The sequence below is a fragment of the Bradysia coprophila genome (assembly GCF_014529535.1).
Source record: "Bradysia coprophila strain Holo2 chromosome X unlocalized genomic scaffold, BU_Bcop_v1 contig_117, whole genome shotgun sequence".
Lineage (NCBI taxonomy): Eukaryota > Metazoa > Arthropoda > Insecta > Diptera > Sciaridae > Bradysia > Bradysia coprophila.
Window position 1 is genome coordinate 1825417 of NW_023503292.1, and position 27753 is coordinate 1853169.

The 27753-nt window shown below is 35.8% G+C and overlaps 1 long non-coding RNA gene across 1 annotated transcript; it reads left to right on the top strand.

The window, feature by feature from the left end:
* The first annotated feature begins 7998 nt into the window (after positions 1-7998).
* On the top strand, positions 7999-27529 carry LOC119067011. Its single transcript, XR_005085839.1, has 3 exons — positions 7999-8126; positions 27194-27198; positions 27519-27529. It is a non-coding gene; the product is annotated as an uncharacterized LOC119067011 (long non-coding RNA).
* The last annotated feature ends 224 nt before the right edge of the window (positions 27530-27753 follow it).

Consider the following 27753-nt stretch of genomic DNA (forward strand, 5'->3'; position numbering starts at 1 on the left):
AGATTATGCAGTAAAAATTACGACATTTTTACGATTCTGTCCCAATTAATGCTCGGAACGGTTTGGGTTCGGTCTGACCTGAACCAGAAATTTTCAGGGTGGATCAGGCCGGATTCGGGAAATCCGAAATTTTTCGCCAATAAATTTGTGATTTATGGTGTAAAGGCTTCGGGTAATCCGAACCCATCAGGAAAATTTCACGTTCGGGTCAATCTGAATTGAAACAGGTTGACCCGAACCAGAACTCTAGCAACCAAACTACTTTTATTAAGGTGGTGAAAGAATCAAGTAGCCTTTGGAATTTACATGTAGACTACATCGTGGTCTGAGAGTTTGGTTGCTAGAGAGAGTATTGCCCGAACCCGATCCGGGTCTTAGTCACTGTGGTTTTTTCGCGACTGGAGACAATAGTTTGTTTTGTTTCAATTTATCGTTTTCGATTTTCCCTCCTGCGCGCAGCTCAATTTGGCGGCAGATTCACGTTTACTACATAAAACAACACCACTTCGATAAAGGTATCTTTGAATGTGTCAAAAAAACAGTTTCACTAGTGCGAGGAAAAAGCCATCAATAAACTGAGTTGCCCAATTTTACCGTTTTCTTGAACTGGGTGGATTTCATGGTGCAAAAAATATGTTGGCTGTGAAAAAACGTGAAAGCCGCAGAAATTAATTTTTTGAATTTACCCCAGTTAAATTCGTAAGAGTTGGGAGCATTTTGGTTGAATCTTAACAATTTTTGATCATTGTACCAAACTTGAATTGTCTTAGAACAATGATGTTTCTTACAACTGCAACATCAAATATGTGGCAAATTGGTCATGTTGTTCCTATTGTTCCAAACGTACTACCAAAAAGTGTTCTTTCGATAAAATTTTCGAATATTCATAAATTTTTAAAGCGAATGGGGATAAAATTTAAGAAAATAAATGTTCTGTGGATTTCACCATTATAGCCAATAAATTTTTGACAATTCAGGAGAGAAAAATTGTGCTCTGCGGATCAGAGAAATTATCGATCCCGACTTTCAGGTAAATTTATTTTTGTAGTGTTGATAGTGTCAGATTTTCTTGTTTCGAATGTTGTTGCACCTGTTAAGTTTGTAGGAGGTTGCAACTTGACGCAAACGAATTCAACATGTGCGCAACATAACGAAACTAAAATTCACCTGAAAGTAGGGATTTGCATTTACATCACCTTCAGTGTTTATATACTTTGGGGTTTACATCGGGGAAAAAGTTGAAAATTGCATTTCCTGTGAATTGAAAGAACACCATAAAAATGCAATTTCTAACTTTTTTCTTCTTTGTGGGCAATAACAATATTTCACCGTGAAATCCAAAGTATATAAACGCTGAAGGTAATGCAAATGCGCAAATTACGCAAGTGAATTTAGTTTCGTTCAAGGTAATAATATAGTGTGGAGGTAATGCCATTCAAACGCGGGGCCTAGCACATGACATGCCAATGACATCTCTTTTTAAAATGGTTGACTATGATTCACATAAGGTGTCCTGACTTTCTGTTTCAATTTTTTGCTTTTGCTTTTGGACGAGATGGCGTTTGGATCGAACTTTCGTGCCACCGCACATCTGATTCGGTTATATATGGCATTACCTCCTCACTATATTTATCTTGGTTTCATTATGTTGCACACATGTCTAGATCGTTTTCATCAAGTTGCAGCTAGTGGTGAGATGAGTTCGATTCCATTCAAATTTGGCATGTGCAACAACATTAGTTACAGAGTCCAAGCCTTGGACTCCAAGCTAGCTCAATCGGTACATCAATAAACTCGAGGGGTGACGCACTCGGGATTAAATGGATTTAAATCCATTTAATCCCATGTATTTCTTTGATTAAATGGATTAAATTTGAAGAAGTGCGTGACCCCTCGAATAAACTCATATCCAATATGTCCCGGGTTCAACTCCTGGCGTCGAAAGTATTCAAAGGTTTTTACCTAATCTAGAAATGGTTAGGGTAGCTAATGTGTAAGCTAATGGGTCCTATCGAAAAATTGTAACAACATTAATTCGAAAGAAAGAATCCTGACCAGAAACGTCAAGATATAATTGACAATCACATGTTTTCAATTTACTTTGCCGTGATCGCACAATGTTTTCTTGGTGACATGGGATATTGCGGCGGATTGAAAAAACAGTTTTAATTTTGGTGCAATATTTCGCTCTGTTTATTCAGAGCAAATCATCAGGCTGTAATTAATAGCACAAAAGTTGAATTAAAGTCTCGAATTATTCCTAAATTTCTATCGTTAATTTACCATCAACGTATTAACTAAACATTTTAACTAGCTAATTGCACTTGCATGAAAATATCACAGAGTCATTTCGGTTTGAAAACAAAATTATTGACGACTCAGATTTCTTCTTCTTCTAAATTTCACATTCCGGCCCGGACTTTGTTCAGACTTCTTCTAGCAGCGTTGACCATTCATTATTTTGCAGAGAATGATAAGTTGGTACGCCTGTGGTGAGATAGAAGGAATCTGTGGTAAAAAATTGTGTACGGTATGGGAGAGAATTACATACGAATTCTCTCAAGAGAGGTGCCAATTTTTCGACATGCTCCTTCTTGCCACAGGCTTACCAACTTATCATTTCTCTGTTATTTTGTGTTTTTTGTGAAATATTTAAACTGTTCAATCCGCCGCTATGTCCTATGTCAACAAGAAAACATTCACAATCACAAGCGACATCTATGTCTAAATAGATAATCATAATCAGTAATAATTAACAGTTGGTGGCGACACCTATGTGTAAATAGATAAAAGCTACAGGAGTATGGGTGTTATTCTTTTAAAACTACAGTGGAAACGCACAACCGGGTCCATCTGAGCCTTACGTGCAGGATAATTTTCCAACCACTTATTCTAATCTAATCTTGTAACATTTGTCACAAGGAAATATGATGATGTTCAACATTACAAAAATGAATTCACCTGAAAGTCGGGATCCGTATTTTCTCTGATCCGCTGAGAGTGCTCAGTGTTCATATACTTTGCGTGAAATCAACTCAGTTCGATAAAAAATGTAAAATTTGAGTGTCCTAATCTAAACGTAGCATACCTATCAGTGAACAGTTGAGGATTGTTGTGGAATTGCAAAAACAAAATTTTTGAAAAATGAAAACAAAACTTGCATTATAATAAGAACATAAAGATAACTATATAATATGTGTCTGTCTATTTATGAATAATAATAAATAATAATGAATGTAATACTATCAGTTAAAAGTCAGTGCCGCACTGGCCCTATGGGCGTTCGGGCGATTCCCGAAGGGCCTTTAGATTTTTGTATGAAGAAATGGCAACGATGGGCCTTTTGAAAAATTTCTTCATATAACGCCCGAAGGCAGGCCCGAAGGGCTTTTTTGAGCCAGTCCGGCACTGTTAAAAGTTAATAGATATAAACTAAATAACAGTATAAATGTTCACATAAAGCGAAAATTACAATTGTAGAAACATGTCAAAACTAAAGTTAAAGTTCTAATAAAATATTATAAACATTTTTTAGGTTAAACATGATAAAAATGAGAGGAAATAATACAACTTCAATGTAAATATGGAAAATATGTTTTTATATATGATATACGTGTGTTGATGAAGCTGAAGGAGGTTACTGTAAATATTAAAAGAAAAATGAATGATAAATAAATAATGTTCTAGAAAAATTCAAAATTAAACCAAATTCTCATTCGACTCTGTTTCTCCTATTTCTTTTTTGTCGTGGTTTTTTTTTACCCCGATTTTATTTTCATATTTCGTTCGCATCTCCACAAACAAATCTGTAACGCAAAGATGTTTTTTCAAAACATTTAAAATGGTAAAACGGATAAAAAGGAAAAAAAAATGAAGAGAAAACCTAGAGAAAAAAAAATCTTTTGATCATAGTTCATGTATGCACAAGGGTTTCCCTGCTACATATTTATGGGTATTTAATGCATTCCGGAACATGTTTCAATTTCATCATGATGATTCGCTCGTAATTTTTAATTAAAACAAATCTCTTTAAGTGATTTTGGCATGGCTTTGTAAAACATGTCCGTAGTTAGAGGTGAGTTAAACGACATAAAGAATGTGGCGTATGTTTTGATAGGTTTATAGGTGAGTAGGGTGCACAATTTGAGAATTTTGAAAACATATTCCCGTATTTTCGTTTTTGTACACAATTATCGCAAAATCATTGAAAATTACCACATTTCCTTAACAGCACAGTTTGAAAGGTACCAAAAGAATTTTATTGGCAAGACTTTATTGCTGAGCAACTTTAACTGCAAACAGAAAAAATTTGTAATATTTCAGTGAAGTAATTTGATATCTCGTATCCAGATGAGCAAAAGTATCCGAGGGCTTCACGTATAAAGTATAACGTTTTACTTTACGAGCGAGGGAAAAGGTTTTCACTAGTGAGGGAATAGCCACATTACCTCACTAGTAAAGTAAAGTTGTTTTCCGAAGATGATGCTAGTACAGGTATGTACTTGTGTAATTCCGTGCGCCTTGTTTACCATGAAAAGTTAGGGAACAAAATTTTTTCCGGAAAATGGAATATTTAAAGGAAGAACTATTTTTGGAGGAGTCGGAATAAAGTCCGTTTTAGGGTTACCCTAAAAAGTGTCCCGGAAAATTCATTAACTTTCAAGCCATTTTCCCTGGTCGTTTCCAATTGATTTTCTATAAAAGTGGTGTCAATCGAAGACTACATTCAAGTATACTTCTGATTTCGCCGGTCGCCCATTCCGTGTTCATGAGCCTGTGATATGGCCGAGGAAAGTCATGTATGTTCATTTTCCAGGAACAGTCCAAAATTCAGCTGAAATGGAGTTTATCTGATCCGGAAGACTATTTAAAACAAATAGTTTAGATGTGCGGAGCGGGGCATTTGTTCAAATGTACAAGAGAGTTGGTTAAAAGAGAGGAGAATAATGATGGAATGTCTTTGTTACTCTTCTAACCAACGCACTGAAATTTCACAACACAGTATGGTGCGATGTTTTTCTTAAAATGTTATCAACTCTGACGGAAATTAATTTTCGAGAGCGTTGAAACGAAAATTTTTGTTTCTCATTGTTCACTCGAATCTAATACTAATTGAGTGTAAATTTGATTTTCATTATCTTACTAAACCATTACTATATTCGTGCTCAAAACTTTTACGACAAATATGGGTCACTTCCTACTTTCTGATCCTCGTAACTATCCTCAAATACTCGCAGAGATATCTACATGATAGGCTTGTATTTTGTATTGTTGATGTCCGTTGATTGAACCCCGTCATAACCGTATTAAAATGCCACTATTTCGTTAAAACTATCTCAAGTGTAACAAAAGCCAGCGATAAAATTTAAACTTTGTGATATATGTGTAAGATAAACGAAACCCAGATTCAAATGATTAGGGAAACCAAAAATTTTCATAGAGAAACCATATTTCATTCAATGCATAACGTATGTCATTCTTAAACCTTTTGACCAAAAAGTGTCATCATTGAGTCGGGTCGGGCATATGGTTTTTACAGCTTTATTTAGTAGGAACATTTATGGTGTAATAATAATAAATTTTTTTTATTTCTCTGACATAGTATAAGGAGTTTTTCTATGCTATATTTAATAAATAATTTGGCTATGACGGACTGGTATACGAAAAAAAAGTGTTTGATACAATCAGCCATAAGTGATTTTGTCTTGGAACTCTTCATATATGGCAGGATGAAATTGCCTTTTTTGCGATGAAAAAGATGAAAAAGAGTGAGCTAAGCAAACGACTTTACATTACGCTGAGAGAGTTTGGTGTGTTTTTTTCTGGTACAATTCAAGCTTTAGACCGGGTGTTGTCATGCTTGGATTGAAAATGTGTATTTCGAAAATTTAGATGAAGGAAAAATCAACTGCTTTAGCCGTGTAATCAAAGCGAAAAGCATTGTTAGTTTTCCACAATGAATGTTGTGACGTATGAATAATGAAACAGGTATGCATTCAACAAAACGAGCTCTAGTCTTTTTCGTTGATGGAAATTTCGTTAAAGTAATTTTTCAATTTTCCTTTTAGCACAGAATTTCTTTATGTATGGAGAAGACATTTAGTAAACACAATCTTAGGATACACATTCACGTAACATAACGAGTAGTCTTTTTGCATTATTTATGGTATTACATACACAAGAGCTAGTCGAACACATCGATGAGTGTAAAAACCGATTAATCAAATTGAATTTACCAACATCATTTATTTTATTTATGTTAATTTTATATTTTATCAATAGCAATTTATGCAGCTAAGCTGTTTATGGGTATATGGTAATGGATTATATAGCTCAAATCGATTCGCAAAAAAAGGTCCAATAAAATTATATTTCAGACATAATCAAACCAATATAATAATCACGTACTCGTCACGTAATATATGGGTAAATATGGAATACTTTTGAAAGACACAGCTTGACACATCGAAAATTATTAATAAGGTCATTCAGGTTAGGTTAAAAATAAATAGAAATTTTTAAAGGTCATCAACTTAGCTGTGGACAAGAATGATCGAGTCCTAAATATTACTAAGCTCGTCAGTCTGTTGGTTTGTTTTTATTACACAGCCAACAAATTGGCTGAACATTCATTTACAATAAATTCAAGCCGTGAGTGCGGTCAAAATAGAAAATAGAAATAGAAATCGCCCAAAACCACTTACAGTGGAGGTGTGAAGCAAGTCCTGTTATCCACTTACAAAAGAATATCGCCACTTGTGACGCAATTTTTTTTATTATAATTTTCTTCCTAAAATTTTTCTGGTAAGATTTTTGTTGATAAAACTTTCGCGTACTTTCCTCATCAGCTGCCATTTGTGACGCATACCTTTTTGCGTGTCGAATCTGTAAGCGTCACCTACACCGATATCAGTTCTTTTGTAAGTGGATAACAGGACCTGCGTCACACCTCCACTGTAAGTGGTTTTGGGCGATATCAGCTCTTTTGTAAGTTTTGATTTTTTAGAATTTGGTCGCAGATAATAGACAATCAAATTGTGCAGTATGAACGAAAAAAATTTTCTTACAAAACTGTATAACTTTCTCTTTGATCTTTCTCGAAAATCGAAAATTTGACGAAAATAAAAAATTTGACGAAAATCGAAAATTTGACGGAATTTGAAAATTTGGCGAAAATCAAAACTTTGATAAAAATCGAAAATTTGACGCACTTAAAACGCTCATAGCTCCCAAATAGACGACTTTTTAGGAAAACCATGAAACACGTGTCGACTAGAATGTGAAACTCTAAATTTTTGTCTTTCACGCGAGGTTTCCATCTGCCGTATTTTCCGAGTTATGGCTGACATAGCTCGCACTTAAAACGCTCATAGCTCCCAAATAGACGACTTTTTAGGAAAACCATGAAACACGTGTCGACTGAAATCTGAAACTCTATAAATTTGTCTTTTAAACGAACTTTCTATCTGCCATATTTTCGGAGTTTTATGGGTCCTATAGCTCCATAGCTTAACACGCTCATAGCTCCGAAATTAAAAGCTTTTATAAAAATTCCTTCAAATTAGTTTCTTAACATACCCTGAAAATTTCAGCCAAATCCGCCGCTAAATTCAAAAGTTTCGTTGTAACAAAGTAACAAAGGTTGGTAAAATTCATCAATTTCCATTTCTTCATACAAATTTCTACAAATTTCTAATTTTTGAAATTTAATATCTCGGCCAAATCTTAACCTTATGAGGCGTGTGATAGCTCGTTGAACTCGTATGGACGCCCAGATTACGAATAAAATAAGTGGGGGTAGTAGGAGCGGAGGGGGAAAATTCAAAAAAGTTGTGTATATATGTTCCTCAGTCCTGCGGAAAAATTTTTTGTCAAATTTTTTAGTGTGAACGGACTTGCGTCACGGCCCTTCACTGACGTAGGGCCATGATGCGAAATTCTTTCTATCGCAGCGTCATTTTCATACAAGGAAGCGTTGATTTTTTTTATTGATTAAACCCCAAATTTGTATCAAAGCATGAAACAAATTCCACCCATGGAGTGGCTTCTATTCTTAACAAAAATTGCCCTATTATATTTATCCAGAACCATGTAAACTGGCCTGATTCAGGAGAAACAGGAGAAACGTTAAAAACTTAACTAAGGAACAATTCAACAAATCATGAAATCAGAGTATATAAAAAATCTCGTCCAACCGTCCGAATTCATCTTCTCTAAACATACCCATGACACAAGCTGCATTTGAATGCTGCAAAGCAAAACCTATTTTTTGCTTCAAATAATTACACCATGGTATCAATGTGACTCCGTCTACTCTTTTCTTATCATCTCTGAACATTCCAGGTGGTTCTCTCATCGATGGAAAATTCGCTGTTTTAAGTGTTTATTAAATTCAGAATGATGAGGAATTCTGCCTGCACTATAAAGACAACTTAATCCATGGGTTCCATCTTCGCTCACAAATTCACCGCATACACACATATGACGACTACAAATGTCTGTACCAATTCGCAATGCAATTGAAATTCGAAACGTGTTATTATCAAGTAACGTTCCAATTGATTTCGACGGGAGGGCTGCCAGCCAAGAATTCGATTCCTTTACCGTTGACGCTAAGAATCTTGCTTTATCTAATTGAGAATCGAAAGTTAAAGATTTGAGAAATTAACAAGTTATCCCAAGATCTTTGGTTCGACACATGGACAGGAATTTCATCGGAATGAGTAAACCAATGCTCCAAAGCACGGCTGTAGTCGGACACCATTGTCTCATCTGATAATTGTGGGTACATCGAGGTGACGAGATCGATAACCGAATGAACCGAACTTATGAATGATGGTAAACAAATTTCTGATACTTTTCTGATTCCAAGGCCTCCACTTTTGATTGGTAATGAAACGATTGACCATTTTTGAAGCGTTGAAATGTATTTTTTGGTTCACTTTTTCATCGACTCACTAGATTTAACATCCCAGTTTAATCTCATCTCTCGTCGATAGTCTCTCGACCTCGAAATTACAACTACTTACTGCAAGCATATACGAAGTGGAACTACTTTTACTCTCCAATAAGTCAATATAATTGTTTTTGCACTGATTCAATGTCATGTTTATAAACTTCTTGATATGGACATCATTTCACAGGTGCAGACTGCAGTACAGATCTCACATAAGCACAATACAGAACTTTCCTCTGTTCAATAGTTTGCATTTCTAGATCCTCTTGTTTTGACACCTCGCTCGTTACCAAGTTATGTATCTTACAAAAAGATACAAAATATACATCTAGTCCTTCATATGTGTAATACGAACTCAACAAAACCATCAAGTATAGTTCTAAATTGCCAACGCTAAGCATCCCTGAGTATACTATAGCTAAATAATGAGGTAAGTGGTAGATGAAAAGGCAATCACGGACAGAGCTGTTGCTTCAGTGGCATACGTTCCGACTAACCACATCATAAGATTTTGTCATTCCAAACAGAATGATCACTTTGCCAAGCGACGGTGATTGTTGTTAGTTTATAAGTGCCCCAGAGCTGTTTTTGACATGAATACTTCCAGCTATGTATCATTATTATTATTATTATTATTATTATTATTATTATTCATCATTTATGCCTTTAAGATAAAAAAAAACTTTTGAGGATATTATAAAGCCGATGTAACACCTTTTGACGAGAAGATAATGTGAATGTAGTCAACATTAGTAACTCTCTCTGGTTTCATTACTGCATTCCTTTCCTTCTCGCTTACATAATCTAACAAATAAATCTCCGATAAAAGTTGTTACAATTCGCAGCGGTTACATTTCTATTTTCTCCATTTTGTGCAATGTATTCGTAATTGGGTCTAACGCATCAGTGTTAACGCAATTTGTAAAAGTAGATATTGACACATCCTAGCCGGGCTTACCGTATATATATTACGTGATATACCCGTGCAGATATTAAAGGATTGTTACATCTGTCGTACCCACTTCATTTTATTTCCATTTCTAATCTATCCGATGTGATGGTTATATAACGAAGACATGAAACTTTACTCGCAACACATCTGTCCTACATTTTCTCATGATGGTTTTGATGTGTCATTATGGTAAATTTTTGATATGAATTAAGATATGTTGTTCATATACGGTCTTCACATTATAAAAATCTGTTTCGAATAGCAGGAGAAAAAAAAGCGATCGCTTTCCATCTACGTTGTACGGTTATTGAAATAGAAATTTGAAATATTTTTTTGCAAAATGTATGAATCATAGTCAAACGTGACGGTGACGGTGAAGGCTAAAGAAATATATGCAACACAATGTCTACAGACATAACTCACACGTAACAAAATGGATAGAGCTTTTAACGAAAAACGAACAGAAAGTACCATCTTTGCCCATAAAATTTTTGTTGCAAACGTAAGAAACCACAGTGGTGAAATTTTTATTGCTTCGGCTTAGCACATTTTTGATTTTTGTACCAGCCCTGTTCGAATGTCGTTCAAACCTTAGACTAAATCGCAATACCTATGTAGTCTAAGGTTCAAACTGAACGACCCGGTTTTTAATTTTTCAAATTCAGGCAATCTCGACTTCTGTTATAATAATTATTATGTAGCAGTAGTGGTATTACACTTCTGTACATAGCACGAACGAACAAAGCGAGTGTGTGTGTGTTATGTACAGAAGAAGAATGTTCTTGTTACCCCCACAAATCCATAATAATTATTATCGCATAAGCGAAAATACAATACATTGAAATGACATTTTTATAAAAAATCTTTTGGCCGACAGTCGTCCTCCGGCTCGTGCGGTAAACCTCTCATTCGCTATAAAAGCCTTTTAGCATACTTACTTACGTACTTACTTAGGCGGGCACTACAACCTACTATTGGTTTTGGGTCTCTTCCAGCAATCTTCTCCAATCGGACCTATTCCGCGCCAACGTTCTCCAGTCGCTCACTCTTAGTACTTTTACGTCAGACTCATTGCATCTTTCCATCTCGCTCTGGGTCCTCGTCTGGGTCTTCCTGGTCTGCGTCTTCCATCGGGATTTGTATTTAGCAGTTTCAGTGATTTTGATGAATTTGACTATATCAGGCTCCTTGTAAAGCTGGTACAGCTCATGGTTGTATCTTATTCTCCAGTTGCCGTTCACATCGAACCCTCCAAAAATTGATCGAAGAATTCTCCTTTCCTGTTCGTCACTTTGTATCATGCACCAAGCTTCCGATCCATATGCTACAACTGGTCGAATCAGATATCTGTACAATTCGCACTTAAGGTTACGGTTGAGTGTTTTTGACCGGATGAGTTTTTGAAGATTGTAGTAACTCCTGTTACCAAGCGTTAACCTTCTACGTATTTCCTCTCCGATGCTTAATAGCATACCTTGGGTCGCTGATCAATAGTGATAATTCACTATTGATCAGCGACCCAAGGTAAATAAAGCTGTCGACAGTCTCGAAGTGTTTTCCATTCACCTCCAGCGTATGGTCCGTTGATCTGCCATCAGACAATGAAGTTGTCATGTACTTGGTTTTTCCCTCACTGACCTTAAGACCGAACTCAGCACCCCTATCTTCAATTTTCGTGAAATTCTCTTTAACGTTGTCAATGTTCCGTCCAATTAAGTCTAGGTCATCAGCATATCCTAACAACTGACTCAACTTTCTGAAGATTGTACCTCTGGTTTCCATGTCCCTCTCTCTTATCACCTTCTCAAGAACAATGTTGAAGAATAAAGCTGCCAGTCCATCGCCTTGTCTAAGTCCTTCCAAGGCTTCAAAGGTATCATATAGATTGTTTCGAATTCTGACCTTGGCTCTCACATGTGACATAAGTTTTTTGGGGTAACCAAGTTCCACCATCGCATTCCATAGTTTCCTCCGAAAAACCCTGTCATATGCCGTTTCAAAATCAACAAACAAATGGTGTAGAGCAACATTGAACTCTCTGCATTTCTCCGTGATCTGCCTGATGCTAAAAAACTGGTCTGTTGTTGAGCGATCGTTGTGGAATCCACCATGGTTTGTTTGTTTGTTTGTTTGTTTATTTCGATCAATACACAGGCACTGCCCTAATTACATATTAATCGTTTATCATTTTGTACAAATCGTCATTAAGTTATTGAATTCAATAGAAAATTAAGAATAAAAAATAAAAATCAAATGAAAATCAAATGAAAAAAGAAGAAAGAAAAATTTACATAATCGAGCCAGTTACAAGCGCTAAACTTCATAAAGAGATTTTACTCGGCTTTTAAACACAAAGAAATTCGGTTCCAACACGTCAACCGTAGAAAAATATTCATTGTGGTTATTCTGAAGTCTGTACATAGGAGAATTGCGTTGGATGTTTGATTTCTTGTTGAATGGCAAGTAAAACGTGGGCTGGTTGCGCGTGACACGAATTGGGTGGTTGAATTTAAGTTCAGAGCCTAGAGCAAATTCAGATACTTTAATCGTGTGTGATAGTCCGGCTTTTGCCAATGGAATTTGTGATAGAGCATGCGGGTGAATTTTCGCTGGACTCGTTCAATGCTGTCACTGTACATGTTGTAGATGGGACTCCAGATGGAACAACAGTACTCCAATCTGCTTCGCACGTATGCATTGTATAAGATGATGAGGCTCTTTGGTGAGCTAAAGGACTTGGTCGATCGGAAAATGAATCCTAGCATTTTGTACGCCTTCCGGATGATACCATCGATGTGATTCTTAAAACTGAGCTTTTCGTCGAAAATTACGCCCAAGTCAGATTTCATGGTTAAAGGTGTTAAAACCAATCCATCGATATTGTAGGCAAAATTGGTTTTGTTTCTTTTGTTCGATGTAGTAAAGCTGAAGCATTTTTCGACATTCAGGTGCAAGTTACGCGTGATACACCAATCTTTTAGTGAGTTGATGTCTTCTTGAAGCAATTTGCAGTCGTTTTCGTTCTCGATTTTCCGGTAGAGTTTCAGGTCGTCAGCAAAGAGCGATGCGTTCGCTGATTCGAAAACCGACGGCACACTGTTGATAAGATCAGGAACAGGAGTGGACCAAGTATTGATCCTTGAGGAATTCCGGAAGTAGGAGAGATGTTTGTTGATTTAGTGTCACCTATAACCACGAATTGTAACCGGTTAATCAGGTAAGATTCAAACCACGGCAGGAAGCTGATTCCAACTGCACAATTCCTAAGCTCCTGGAGGAGTAAGTTGTGCGACACCTTGTCGAACGCTTTGGAAAAGTCAGTGAATATCGTATCGATTTGACCACCATTGGCAATTCCTACCACAACATTGTGTACGTATTCGAGAAGGTTAGTAACGGTCGATCTTCCTGCGACAAAACCATGCTGAAATAGACTAATCTGTGATTTAAATTTTTCGTATAAATGACTGAAGATTATTCTCTCAAATATTTGGGATGCTGCACACAGCACGCTTATGGGTCTATAGTTCTCAACCTTTGTCTTGCTTCCACTTTTAAACACCGGATACCAGTTGTTGGTTCCGAATACGCCATGAGACGCTGCCGTAAAATATCCGCAAATATTTTGTACGCTGTGTTCTATAGATTCATTCCTCCTTTTAGCATACGCTAGGAAAATAATTGACATTAGGTAATTACCAAAATTCTGTGGTATCTAAATGGTATTTCATGACAGTTCCAATGTGTAACACTTTACACCTGTGAACATAACCAATGGATTATACTTTCTTTTGTCGATCTTATATTTAAAAAAAAACCACATACTGCGAGGGGTAGGGATAAGTAATAAGATCGCCCCATTAATGTTTGATCCATTCTCCATTAGCACGTCTATCGTATCCATGTATCAGAGCATAAAAATAAAATAACCAATTTCTAGACAGCATAAATGTGTCATCGCCATATAGATAGACAGATCCAATGAAAGGAAAAAAACTATTTTCTCTATGACAGGCATTTTACAGATTGTTGTTTAGAACATGGCAGATTATGTAAGTGTGTATCAAAAACGAGGAAAAACGGTCCAGTTTCTCTATCATCTTATAACGGTTTGTATATTTATATATATTCAGCAAATACACACACGTCTAATCGCATTATAAGGGTGACCAATCAACCAAATCTCCTTTCACAAAATGTATCACATAATAGCAGAGCTTTTTCATGGGGAAAATAAATGATTCGTTTTAATACGATAGAGGATTCGTTAAATACTTAAATATTCATGGGTTTTCTTCAATGTGCCCATAATGGATCCTGGCACATTTGGTCATATAAGTACGAGTCTGGTTTTTGATATCGTGAGTGTTTTATAACTATGTGTTTATGGGTTTAGTTGTTTTTGACGATAAATAATTAAGTTTATGTACGAATGTGTTTGCGTATGGTTGTGTGTGCTTCAAGCATTTGCCACATACAATAAGTCGTCCTCGTTATAGTTTTGGAAATGGGATTTTTACGTAAAGGCCAATAAAAACTCAATAAAATGAAGTATAAATGACCGAAATTCCTGGCATAGCCAGCCAATTTCCTACGACTTACATAAAAAGTAAAATGTACATTTCGTGTATATTTTACGTAATTTTCCATAGTAAATCCGCTGTGCAGAGCACGGTATTATAAATAAAATCTCGAGTAAAATGACCTTAGCTTATATAGTCCCATACTTTGCTTAAAATCGACCATTTTTTAATCTATAGGAATATTTTACTCACTTTCGATTCTCACCACTCGGGTGGGTTGTTGGAATACCATTACTTATGCTCCGATTATCAATGCGACAACACTGATTGTACGTTTTCATCATTGTAAATGTCATGCGATATGTACTCTGTCGCTTTTAGGTCTTTTTTCCATAGGAAAAAAAGACCTATTGTGGGCACTTCATCTGTCCGTCCGTCCGTCCGTCCGTCCGTCCGTCTGTCCGTCTGTCCGTCCGTCCGTCCGTCTGCCCGTCTGTCCGTCTGTCCGTCCGTCCGTCCATCCGTCCGTCCGTCTGTCCGTCCGTCCGTCCGTCCGTCTGTGTCACAAATAAAATGTGATTGATAAAAGTTAAAATTGCAATGCTACTATGAACAAACCAACACCAGGCAAATCAATTATTATTTGTTATCTGGTAACCAATCGCTCATAGCAGACATTGCAATTTGAAAGTTTGGTAGTTGTTGGTAGTTGGACCCCCAAAATATTTAGCAGCAAAGATGTTTCTTACTCGAGAGACGCACACCGACTGACGAAATTATTCGGCCTGCTTGCCTTTTTATAACTCAAATATTTGGTAGTTGACTACCTCGGTGGTAAATTGCAATGCTACTATGAGCAAACCAACACCAGGCAAATCAATTATTATTTGTTATCTGGTAACCAATCGCTCATAGCAGACATTGCAATTTGGTAGTTGTTGGTAGTTAGATCCCCAAACTATATAGCAGCAAAGATGTTTCTTACTCGAGAGACGCACACCGACTGACGAAATTATTCTGCCTGCTGGTCTATTTATAAATCGAGTATTTGGTAGTTGACTACCAAAGTGGTAGTTGACTGACTACCAAAGTGGTAGTTGACTGACTACCAAAGTGGTAGTTGACTGACTACCAAAGTGGTAGTTGACTGACTACCAAAGTGGTAGTTGACTACCAAAGTGGTAGTTGACTACCAACATGGTAGTTTACTAATACGGATGTTGTAGATATGTTTACTGTTTGAGAGCTGCACACCGACTGATGAAATTAATCGGCTTGCTTGCCTATTCATAATTCCAAAATTTGGTAGTTGAATACCAAAGTGGTACTTGAATGAGTACCAAGCTAGTAGTAAACAGAAATTGAAAAAAAATGAAAAAGACCTCACCAGGCTTCAGCCGGTCTATTCTTGTTGTATTTCATCTCGAAACGAACAGGTCGTCCGCAATAAGCTTTATATTACTCGGCCGGAACATTTTGTCAATGACAAACATTTTTTTTGGCAGCAAATCAATTCTTTTATATGCAGCAATGTTATTGCCTTCAATCAGCAGATTTTTTGGAGCAATTTTATTACTTTTTGACAACCATTGGTCCACACTGTTATCGATCTAATGTCATGATGAATAAAGTTCATTCTTTGCTTAGACCACTATGTTCGCTTTCAGCCTTTAACTGTTCGGCCCCTGGTAAATACTTTGGGTTCCCAGGTTCCGTTAAGAAGGCAAGGGTGTTCGTTTGAGTCAGTCTGGACACTGTAGCAAGCTAAAACTGAACTAGTGTTTTCGTGCCGTAGATAGAAGAACAGTATTGCCCAAAAGGGCGACATCGGCCAATTGAGCGACTCAATCTGTCCGATCAATATGGAATGTGTAGTGGAGTTTTTACTGAATTTATTTACAACGATTTCGTAACAAAATGGCGGAGACGCCATCTTAGAGATACAATGATAAACGCGTGATCGACACTAGCGCGTGTGAAGAAAGTTTCCGGAACTATCAAATAGAATAGAAGACATTGGCTGTACACGGATCAGAATATTCACGCCACAAATTATACGGGCAAAAGCCCATTTGGAACAACAACAAGCACAAGTGTTTCACTTATTTGTCGTAGCCGTGTTCTCGATATTTCAACAGGTTTTCGGTCCAGACACGAAAATTAATTAAATTTTGTCATAAAAAGTTTCGATTAAAAGACCTAAAGTTAGCGAAAGTGTTGCAACTACATTTTCTTTCGTTTGGTGAGACAAAATTTTGTACTGTTTCGTTGGACAAGAAATTTTTTCGTTTGGTTGAAATGTTTTCTTAGAAAAAAAAGTTCTCAAAATTTTACACAAATGAGTGAGCGATAATCGATAAAATTCAATAAAAGATGCAAACTTAGCAAAATATTGAAATATCGGAATCGATCGCTTTTTTATGTACCATACCATTAAACGCGCGGATATGGGTTAGGTCACTTGATTTGACTGAACATTTTGTCCATAAATGACGTCATACAAAATTATGACAGTTTCTTGACACCTTTTCAACCACCAGAATTTAAAATTGGTCATTGACATGACTAATTTTTATTTAGATTGTTTGAAATAGTTATTTGGATCCAAAATTTGTGTAATTTTTCTATTTCAACACTGAAAACATCAATCAACAACCATTCCATTTGCGTGTAAATGTTTTTTTTTCTGAATAGAGAACTCCCAATTGGATTTCATTTTTATTTCCATTTTATTTTCCATTGTAATGGGGAAAGTTAAAGTACAATTAGGAGTATCGTTTCCCTTTCTTGTTGCAAAAAGTGTATTGACCTATCGTTCATAGACAAAATTAATCTCTTTGAACTTTCAACCTTTCGATTATTTATTGTACAACTGCTTTTCTAAAATTCAAATAATAAAGTTTTGTAGGATCTTCTGCACTGTATGAACCTCATAAATCAGTGGAGAATATACCCTTTATTCTAACCCATTAAATAAGTCCATTAAAACTTAACAAAAATATAGTATTTAAACTTCGTAAAGTTTCCCAAAGAACCATATTAATATATCCATGTAATTTAGTCCCGAAAACTTAACCATATTAGATAACCAGGGCGCAAACATTCGATGTATCACAATTTTCCACACAAAATCTGTACGATAATCGAATACATGCTTTGCGTTATATGGGGAAAATCTTTGAAACGTTTTGCGGTTAATTGCAAATTAATTGATTTTCAACTATTTCAACGCAAGCGAGATAAGTTTCGGTACCTTATCATTGTCAGGAAAATTTGCATATTGATAGAATGAATACATGTTTCAAAGTGAGTTAATTATTTGGATTTGAATTTACTTAGCATAGGACATAGTTTTTAGACAGTTTTTAAAGTCGCATTTAGTTTATACTTATTCGTTCTACAGCACTTTAATCCCTATTATTATTAGCGTATGGATTTATACAAAGTTTGTACAATTTCATCATAGATTTTATATGTCGACATCCAATCGTTCCATCCGATCAATGTCATCTTGTGACAAGTCTATGAAATCTAATCGGTTTCCATCGTAGGCAATTGAACGTAATATGTCGAATTGTTTATGGTCCAGTAGGGTGAGCGTACCAATCCAATTGGTACATACGCTCACCCTATTACAATCGCATGCCGGTGAATCAGTCAGACCCCATTTGTAAAAAAGAATCTTTACATTTCCCGTGATTTGTCAAAATTCTGTTGATTTTGCACCATAATTTTCTTGAGAGATCGAATCCAGACGGGTTTTCATGTTTGTTGTTTTTGTTAAGTGGTTTCCATTCCGGGGGCGCTTTTTTATTCCATTCCTCCAGCCATCGTTCGTGGATAGTAAAATCATTTGAGTCCATTGACAGAGAATTTTGTAGTGTTGGGTGTCTTGATTTGGGTCTAAGCAATGACGATATGATATCGGTATGAATAGGTAGCTCGGTGTTGTTCATGATTTTGTTAAATTCTCTCATTAGGATATGCTCATGTCCTAGATTTTAAGGAGCTATATTGGACAGTGTTGGTAGCCAATATAACGGTGTCGATTGTATTGTCCCAGTTATCGCATTGATTCATTCAACATTAATCCCTTAAGAGTCTTCATACATCTCACTTGGATACACATAGCAACGCGAGTTTGACATAAAGTTCTTTTGTTTTCAGGCCTTTTACAATTATTTTGAAATGTCAAACTGGCGAAAGCTACGCAGTTGGGCGATTGATTTAATTCAATCATCGAAATTGCCTAGCCTTCACAAGTTTGAAGTTTCAAAACAATTGCATAAGAAGACTTTTTAGAGCTTTAAACTGATTAGTTTTGGACCTAATTCGCCCATAACGATCAATTGATGATAGAAGACATTTTAAGACTGCATCCGTCAACTATCGAATAAAAACGCACAACACATGCAATCGTACACGCATACATCTTTGAAATTTGGAGGCTATTTTGACGTTGACAGAATGAGAGTTGGAGCTAGTAGCAGTGCTATGAACATAGTAAATTATTCTACTGTGTTCCCGCAATTCATGCTGCAGTAGCAACATCCTTTGCGCTATCGGAAGATGTGGTTAAATTGTAATGTTTGCTTGCAGGCTTTAAAAATGATGATGATGATTATTATTACTCAATAAATATGCCAAACAAAATGTAAATAAATTTAATTTCCTGTGTGGCTCAAGCTGTGCAAACACATAATTAGTTTAAATGTCGGTTTCCATAATCAATTTAGAAATTACATTCAGCATTTGCCTAATATTTGGAAACTAATGAAGGGTAGTATACACTTATGTCACTACATATATTTGTATGCTATGAGTACAGACACATCATCTTTCAGGTGATTAATTTTCGATTCAATTTATCTATGTTCTACATCAAAAGAGAACCTTTAGTTGCAAATTTCAACAGCATCGTAGACAGCAATTCGAGTCACATATTATAACGTTTAGAGAAAGCAGCAACACATCCCCGATTACGATATGTGTAATTCGGTAATATATTGATTGGATTGAATAAGATTTAAGTATTTATTACATGATTATTAGATAGAAGGTGAGGATATGGAGGGGATATTCTGATTTGGAATAAATCATTGATACCTGCGGAGATGCAACCAACAATCCTGTCGTGTTCAGCCAAAACAACGTATCGCATTGTTTGTGTGCTTTGGAGAACTTTCGAAAGCTCTGAGCTTCGTTTAGATTCCATTGGAAAAGAATATACACTCGCGGAATTTTGAAAACCGACCCATTTTCCGTTTTTCTGTTTGACTTGAGTTTCCGATTTCTCCATATAAAAATGCATGGAAAATTCACAAAAAACCAGAAAACCACGAAACAGAAAAAGTGTCGGTTTTCAAAATTCCGCGAGTGTACTTCGGTGAAATACAAATGAGGCTTAAAGCTCTTGAAAGCACTTAAAAAGCTAAGACATGAAATTAGGTAATATCAAACCACTGATTGCTCTAATTTTGCACTGGCACACCAAAATGTCGGTCAATTTGTTCACCCATTTCTCAGATATTCTCTGGCGGGTACGATAGGAAGGAACAGTTTCTGATTTTTTTGGTTCAACTCATTCTTGCACATTCTTAGTTGTGGTGCAGAACGTTAGATATTTTACATTATTAACCTTCCCACGGTTGTGTGCTGTTCGGAAAGTGAAGCATACAAACTATCCGCATACAACGTCATCATACATCATAATCTGTTGAGAAACTTGTATGACCTCAATCAAAATAACAGCAACCCGAAACTTTATTCCTCACAGTTCAAATCAACAGCACTAATTTATCAGTTGAGCTTTTTGTATGTTTACGAAAATGTTCTGTGAATTACGTTATTTTGTTTGTGTGCATTGTATGAATATTGAATGAATTACATAAAATCAGAAATCAATATCAACATTAAGTAGAAAACATTGCCGTATAATAAGAAGCATTTATAGACGGAGAACGGAAATAAATTCAAGAATAAAGCATTGAACAGAAAAATACCACCCTCATGTCTCATTATTTACATTTTTAAAACTAGGCCCCACCTCTTGGGTGGGTCAGGTCCCTTGACTGGCTATTTTTTTTCTATAATTCCAGCCTTAGTTTTCTAACCATTTTTAAATGAGATGGTGTTTTTGAGATCACAAAATTAAAGTCACATGAAAAGGTGATGTCTCTTTTATTCAGAAAACAGCAGTCATCACATGCTTCATTTTACTCATATTTGTTTAATTTCATGAAGAAACAAAAAGAGCTATGAGTTGAAGGTCCAGCGAGCGATGTCTTATACTCCTAAGTTGAGTCTCCTATATAGTCTACTAAAAGCGCTGAACAGGTATCGCATTTCTTGCTTACCTCTTGAAAAAAAAACTCATGTGAATTACGGCTCTGGCAAAATTCACACTCGTGCAAACACTTTAGGAACGAAAAATTTCTTTTAAGAACGCGATTTCACGCAAAAATTGTCGTATATCGCAGATTACCAGTCCAATAAAGTCCAATGTTCGAATTTAACCACATGAATTACGATACTGGTCGAAAACACTTAATATTTTCAAATCTGCGATTTTCGAAGCCTCTGAGAATTACTCGAGTTATCGTGTTATCAAGCAAGCAAGATTGTTCTAGACTTCTAGATTGTTCGACCAGAAATCCAGATTCACTTACTCGTCGAATAATTTTTTTTTCTGGAAATCCGTTGCAAAAATGTCGCGGTAACAAATTGTGTTTACAATTATACTCCAACCTCACTACTCCAATATTATCCATCTACGAACTTAAAATCGGGTAAAATTACTTAAGTTATCACGATAACAAGGAAAAGCGTCTGAGTATAATTTGGCGTATTTCCTGCCTACATATTGAAAAAATATAACTCGTGTGAATTACGGCCCTCGCTTCGCTCTGGCCACAAAGTTCACACTCGTTCAAACATTTTAGGAACGAAAAAAATTCTTTTAAGAATACGGATTTCACGCAAATTACTAGATTATAGTCCAATTACTAGTCCAATTAAATTCCAATGTTCGAGTTTAACCACATGAATTACGCTACTGGTCGAAAATGATTTTTGAAGCCTCTGAGAATTACTCGAGCTATCGGTTTCTCAAGCAAGCAAAAACTCTTTTGGGAAGTACTTCTTAATTGTTAGACCAGGAATCCAGAATTTCACTACTCGTCAAATAAGAACTTTTTCTGGAAATCCGTTGCAAAAATGTCGTGGTAAACAAGTTATGTTTACAATTACTCCAAACTCACTACTCCAATATCATTCTCTGTCAATTAAAACAAAAAATTTGAAAATCGGGTAAAAATTACTCAAATTATCGCGCGGTAACAAGAGAAAGCGTCTGTGTAGAATTTCTCCCATCTCGTTGTTCGAACATTATTCATCTGCAAACTCAGCCTCAAGAGTTTCAATCTTCGTAGATTAAGACAAAATCTTTGAAAATCGGATAAGAATTAGGGAAGTTATCGCGGTAACAAATAAAAAAAATCTCTTGAGAATTACTCCCATCTCATTGTCCCAATATTGCCCATCTACGAACTTAACCTCATGATTTTCATTCTCCGTCGATTAAAACCAAAATTTTTCAAATCAGTAAAGAATTACTCGAGTTATCGAGTCCACAAGTGTACGGACGTTTTCTGTATTTAACGTTTTTTGCCAATGTAGAACATTTTCAAAATATCAAAGTGAACTTAGCGTTACGGACATTTAAGGGTATTTTCTTTCATAAGACCCTGACTTTCAGTCAAGGGAATTAATAAATCTTTTCCCAACTAAATTCAAAGTTCCTTTTTTTCAGACTGTGCATACCCCCGTAACCTACAAAATAATCTGAAAATATATATATTTGGGTATAGTAGCGGGATAGCAGTTTTTAAGATTGTGTATTGTGTATAATGTAGAAATGATATAGGAATGGGATTGTGATGGTTAAAACATTCGAGATTGGGGATAAGGTCACCACCCCAACCATAGATATGTCTTATTAAAAAACGAGAAGAGGAGTAACTTTCTTTAATAATATTAAATCCTTCATGTAAAAAAGCGATATTTTATTTCAAACTTTTTTTTTTCTTCAGCTAGTGAAAATTTATTACATTTCTCGTTCTGACTTTATATTATAAAATAATGGAATTTTCTGAAGGTATGAAATGAAATAATTTTTTTTTCTACCTGTGTAAATTGACGTTGGAAAATGTTCAGCATTCTTTCATATCATAGCGAAGAGGAAAGGTATGAATTTGAAGTTGATGAAGGTGATAAGGGTGTAAAAGAAAAGAGAGAGAGAGAGAAAAAAAAACTATAAATGCAATGTGCCAGTTTTGTCTGAACAGCTCCTTTTGTGTGTAATTATGAAAAAAAGGCAAATGAGTGTGCTGTAAAAAAGAATTCGCTGAACATCCAGCCAGATGCGTTGTTCCTTCAATATTCTGAAGTACTCTAACGCCAATTTCGGTGTTCTCAGAATACTTTGTCGATTAATTTTGGCAAAACTATGAGTTTTATTGGTCTCGATTAATATTTTGTTTTGAAGACCTGACATTTCCACTGTGTTATTATCGTCTCGAACGATAATATCGGCCAGAAGACGAAAACATGCAGTTCTGGGCGAAATAAAATTAGCGAAAAAATGACCAAAACCAGAAAACGATAATCACCCTCTGGTCGATATTTTTGCCCAGACATTATCACCCAGGATGATATTATCACACACAATTTTCTTCTGATGGACGATATTATCATCTTCTGTGTGATATTATAGTGTTGTGGCGATAGTGATCGTTTTTTCGATCAATTATATCATCTCTGAGCGATGATATTTCCCAGAACTGCAAAAAAATAATCTTCTGGACAATATTATCGTTCGAGACGATATTCACACGTTAGAAATGTCCCGTCACTTTTGTTTTTGGCTTTTAAAACACCAAGTATCATCGATTAAGTGATATGATGTTGTATTCTTGTTTCAAAGCAAGTTTAACTTAAACTGAATAAAGCAGGTTGTGGGCATAGAATTAAAGGATAAAGGAATTATGAGAGGAAATTCACTGGTTGTAAAAATAGACAACAAACACCCCGTTAACGGGTTTTTCGTCTAATTAACTGAATGGCATTACCAAGGAACAATTACGGTTAGTTAGTTAAGGGACTGTACCCGTTTTAGACTTTTTCGATCGTGACCTTATTTTCCATTTTCTTAATTCCAATATTTATTTGAAAATCATTCACAATGAAAGCGGGTTGTTACAAATTTTCTTAATTCTAATTTTTTTCTCAATCTTTTAATTTTTTTTGCATAAATCTCTAGTTATATTTCTAAGTTCAATGAATAATTGGGCTTCGGTCTCTGCGTTGGAACTGTAAATAAATAAATTAGTTAAAAAATAAATCCAAGACGCAAACTAATAACCGATTAAATCAGATGTCATTATTGTGCACAACAACCTGTTTGTGTTTCAGTTGAGTTTCGAACCCGCAACTGGCAATTCAATGTGTTGTCAACCTTGGCTTCGCCTTGGGTTGACAATTTTCACATCTATTGCGCAAAATTTCCATTTAGGCACATGTTAGAAAAACATCTATAAAATGAACGAAGTGACTATTCACAGTCATTTGCAAATAGTCAATATTAATGCTATTTGCAGTCAACTACCAATAGTCAATTTTGATGCTATTCGCAGTTACTTATTTGAAAAATTGTAAATAACTAAAAATATCTTCTAAAATAAAAGTAGAGCAAGTTAGGAAGATTGTTGGTTTGTTACTTATAATAAAACAAAGAAAATTCGTTCAGTCAAAAAATTAGAATTGTTCGATAATTTGTAAAGTATATATATTGTGAAATGCAACGAAAGAAACTGATTATCCATTGTATAAGCTTTGAAGACTGTTGGTCACATGTAGAAACTGTAAAACTAGGGATTGATCATCCCTTTTACCAACTGTATCATTACGGATTGTTGATCCCTTTGACAAATTGTGACATTACAAAGTGCTGCTACCTATAACAAACGGTAACATTACAGATTGTCGCTCCCTTTTATAAACTGTAACATTAGAGAATGTCGCTCCACTTTATAAACTGTAACACAGAGTGTTGATCCCTTTTACAAACTGTGACATAACAGAGCGTTGCTCCCTATAACAAACGGTAGCATTACAGAGTGTATATCCCTTTATAAACTGTGAAATTATAGACTGTTGATCCATTTTACAAACTGAAACATTACAGAGTGTTGACCCCTTTCGCAAGCTGTGACATTACAAAGTGTTGCTCCTTATAACAAACGGTAACATTACATAGTGTATATACCTTTTACAAACTGTAAAATTACAGACCGGATGAGCAGTCATGTGAAGCTGCTTTTGGGAAAGATTAACACTCGGACCGTCGATAATAAGCGTAACCAACTGCAAACTGCTAAAATGTTGCAATACGGCTGGAATTGTTTTCTGCAAGACAAGAAGTATGCTCTGCAGAATTCTTTCGGGACTGAGTCTTCTTTTGAAGATTCTGATGAGGATGACGATCTCTTCATAACGAACATTAAAGACTCATCGTTGGACGGAGAGCATAAGTCTTTTCTGGATGAGGAATCGGGTTTGTTCGTTGACATGTCGATGGCGGAAATCGAAGGCGTTTCTGCAGTCACTGATGATCCTGGTTTAGAGCATTTAGATGAGAAATCCGGATTAATAATGAAACGGCCTTCAGTATTATTGATGAACCAATCTTCAATCATCAATACGAAAATTGGGGACGAATGCTCTGCAACTGATGATTCGACGATGGATGATTCGGCATATCTAGATGACAAATCTGGATTGATGATTACCGATGGTAAATTATCGACGATTGAAAACATTGGTGCGATCGAAACTGCTGGCTCCATGCACGAACATTCATATCTGGACGAGAAATCAGGAATTATGACCATGATGATGGACGGAGGACCGGAAAAAGAAGGGAAAATTACTGCTTTGATAGACATAATGATGAAACCACCAGAAGGCTTCGTTTACAAGACGGATGAAGACAAGAAGAGAAAGAGGAAAGTTATGAGGAAAGTTATGAAGATGTCGTTGAAAAAGAAGAAGAAGATTGCATGAAGAAAGGATGAAGCGATTCGATTTTATTTTCCTCGTTAATGAGGCGCTTCGGTTTATTTTCTTCGTTAATTAGAAGTTTTTGATAGTCGATTTGTTGTGTTGTTTGCGATCTCTAATCCGTGAGTCTGTCCGTTGTATGGTTAATCTGAAATTCATGATCTGTCCGTTGTATGCGCAATCTATAATCCATGGATCTGTCCGTTGTATGTGCCATCTATGACCATTGATCTGTGGATTTGTCCATTGTGTTTACAACCATTGATCTGTGGATTTGTCCATTGTGTTTACGACCATTTATCTGTGTTTACGACCATTTACAAACTTTGACATTACAGACTGTTACTACCTTTTACAAACTGTGACATTGCAAGGTGATATTCCCTTTTATAAACTGTAACAATACAAACTGTCACTTTCTTTTACAAACTGTAACATTACAGAGTGCAGATACCTTTTACAAACTTTGACATAACAGAGTGTTGTTCCTATTTACAAACTGTAACATTGAAGACTGTTGATCCCTTTTACAAACTGTGACATTACACACTGTTGATTCCTTTTACAAACTGTGACATTACAGATTTTTGCTGCCTATTACAAACTGCGTTTGTACAGAGTCTTGCGCCCCTTTACAAAACTTTAATCACAAATTCTAAAAACATGTGAAGGCACAATTAGTCTGCGAATAGCATTTATATTGACTATTGGCAGTTGACTGCGAATAGCATCAATATTGACTATTGGCAGTTGACTGCGAATAGCATGTGCCGAAAATGAATTCAACCTGAGCTTCATCGAGTTTTTCCTTATACGAAAACAAAAACAAAACGTAAAAATGAATTCATGAATTTTATAAATTTCTCGCTTAAAAAACGCACTTTATCTGACCGCAAACCTCGATGTAAGGAAGGCTTTGCGATTCGCGTATAAACATCACTGTTTCCAATATACATACGCAAATAGATAAAATTTATAGTCGAGTATATAAGTTTTATAGTTGAACTGTGAATGTACATAGATGACGCGTATATATAGGTTTCTTCCATCATACGGTCAAAACGAATTTCGACAGGTCGAAAATAACCGACTGAAACAAATTTGTTCGTTAAAACTTCAAAGTGAGGTTGTGTTGGCTTCTCTGTGGATGACGGACGATTGACATTTTGAACGGCCTTGGAAGAAACCTATACAAACAGAATGTGTGTTTTGTTTTTGCTCCAATAAAGTGCGTTTAAGCGCTCAATATATACAATTTACACACGGAAGAAAAGAAGTACGAACACTAGGTCGATTTGCGAGAACAATTTATTTTCATTCCAGTCGCCACAGAGACGTCCGGTGTGTTTGGCAAAGAAGCAATTAAACTAATAAAAGCAATTGGAAGCAAGATCGCTGAAGTTACTCATGAGAAAAGAGCGACGAGTTTTATGTTCCAGCGATTAGCACTCTCAATTCAGCGTGGAAATGTTGCATCGATTCTTGGTACAATTCCACCTTCCAAGAACTTGGCAGAATTATTTTATTTATAAATAATGTAAAATACTGTTAAATAAAAAAACATTGCTTCAATTTATTATTCTATAAGAACTGTAAGGATATTTTATGTTCGATGAATGGTAAATGGTTCGAGGCGAAGCCGAGTTCTTGTAGAATAAATTACTATTATACGAACGATGCCGAATTGTTGACGAAGACTTTTTATAACAGAAAGCGTTGTTGTTACCGAAAACTATAAAGTTCAGAAAATTAAAAAACGATGCCTATAAAAGTGAAAAATGTGGAACGAAATAAAAAATCGTCAAAAAAATAGGTAGATTCAATGAAATATAGTAAGTGCTACGTCTCAGACTTTAAAATTTTGTTTGCTCTAAGCGCCTTTAGCGCCATCTAATGTAAATTGTCTAAAACGTTGCTTAGCATATGGTAAGTGTACCCACTGGTGCAATTGGTGCCGCTGAACCATTAGAATCAGTTCTTGTGCACGCGTCGTAAAGTATAGTCAATTCAGAAATTAAATCAATTTTGTATAAGATCGAGACCGCAAGTTTTATCAATCGTTACCCGCTTACCCAATACCCACCCAAGTCGCACCACAATAATTAACGGCTGCATAAGGAATCAATTTGGAATATATCTGAATCGATTGCTTCGGTCAGATTATTCATGAAGTGTAACTCTATCTGATCGATCAAACCCAGCTC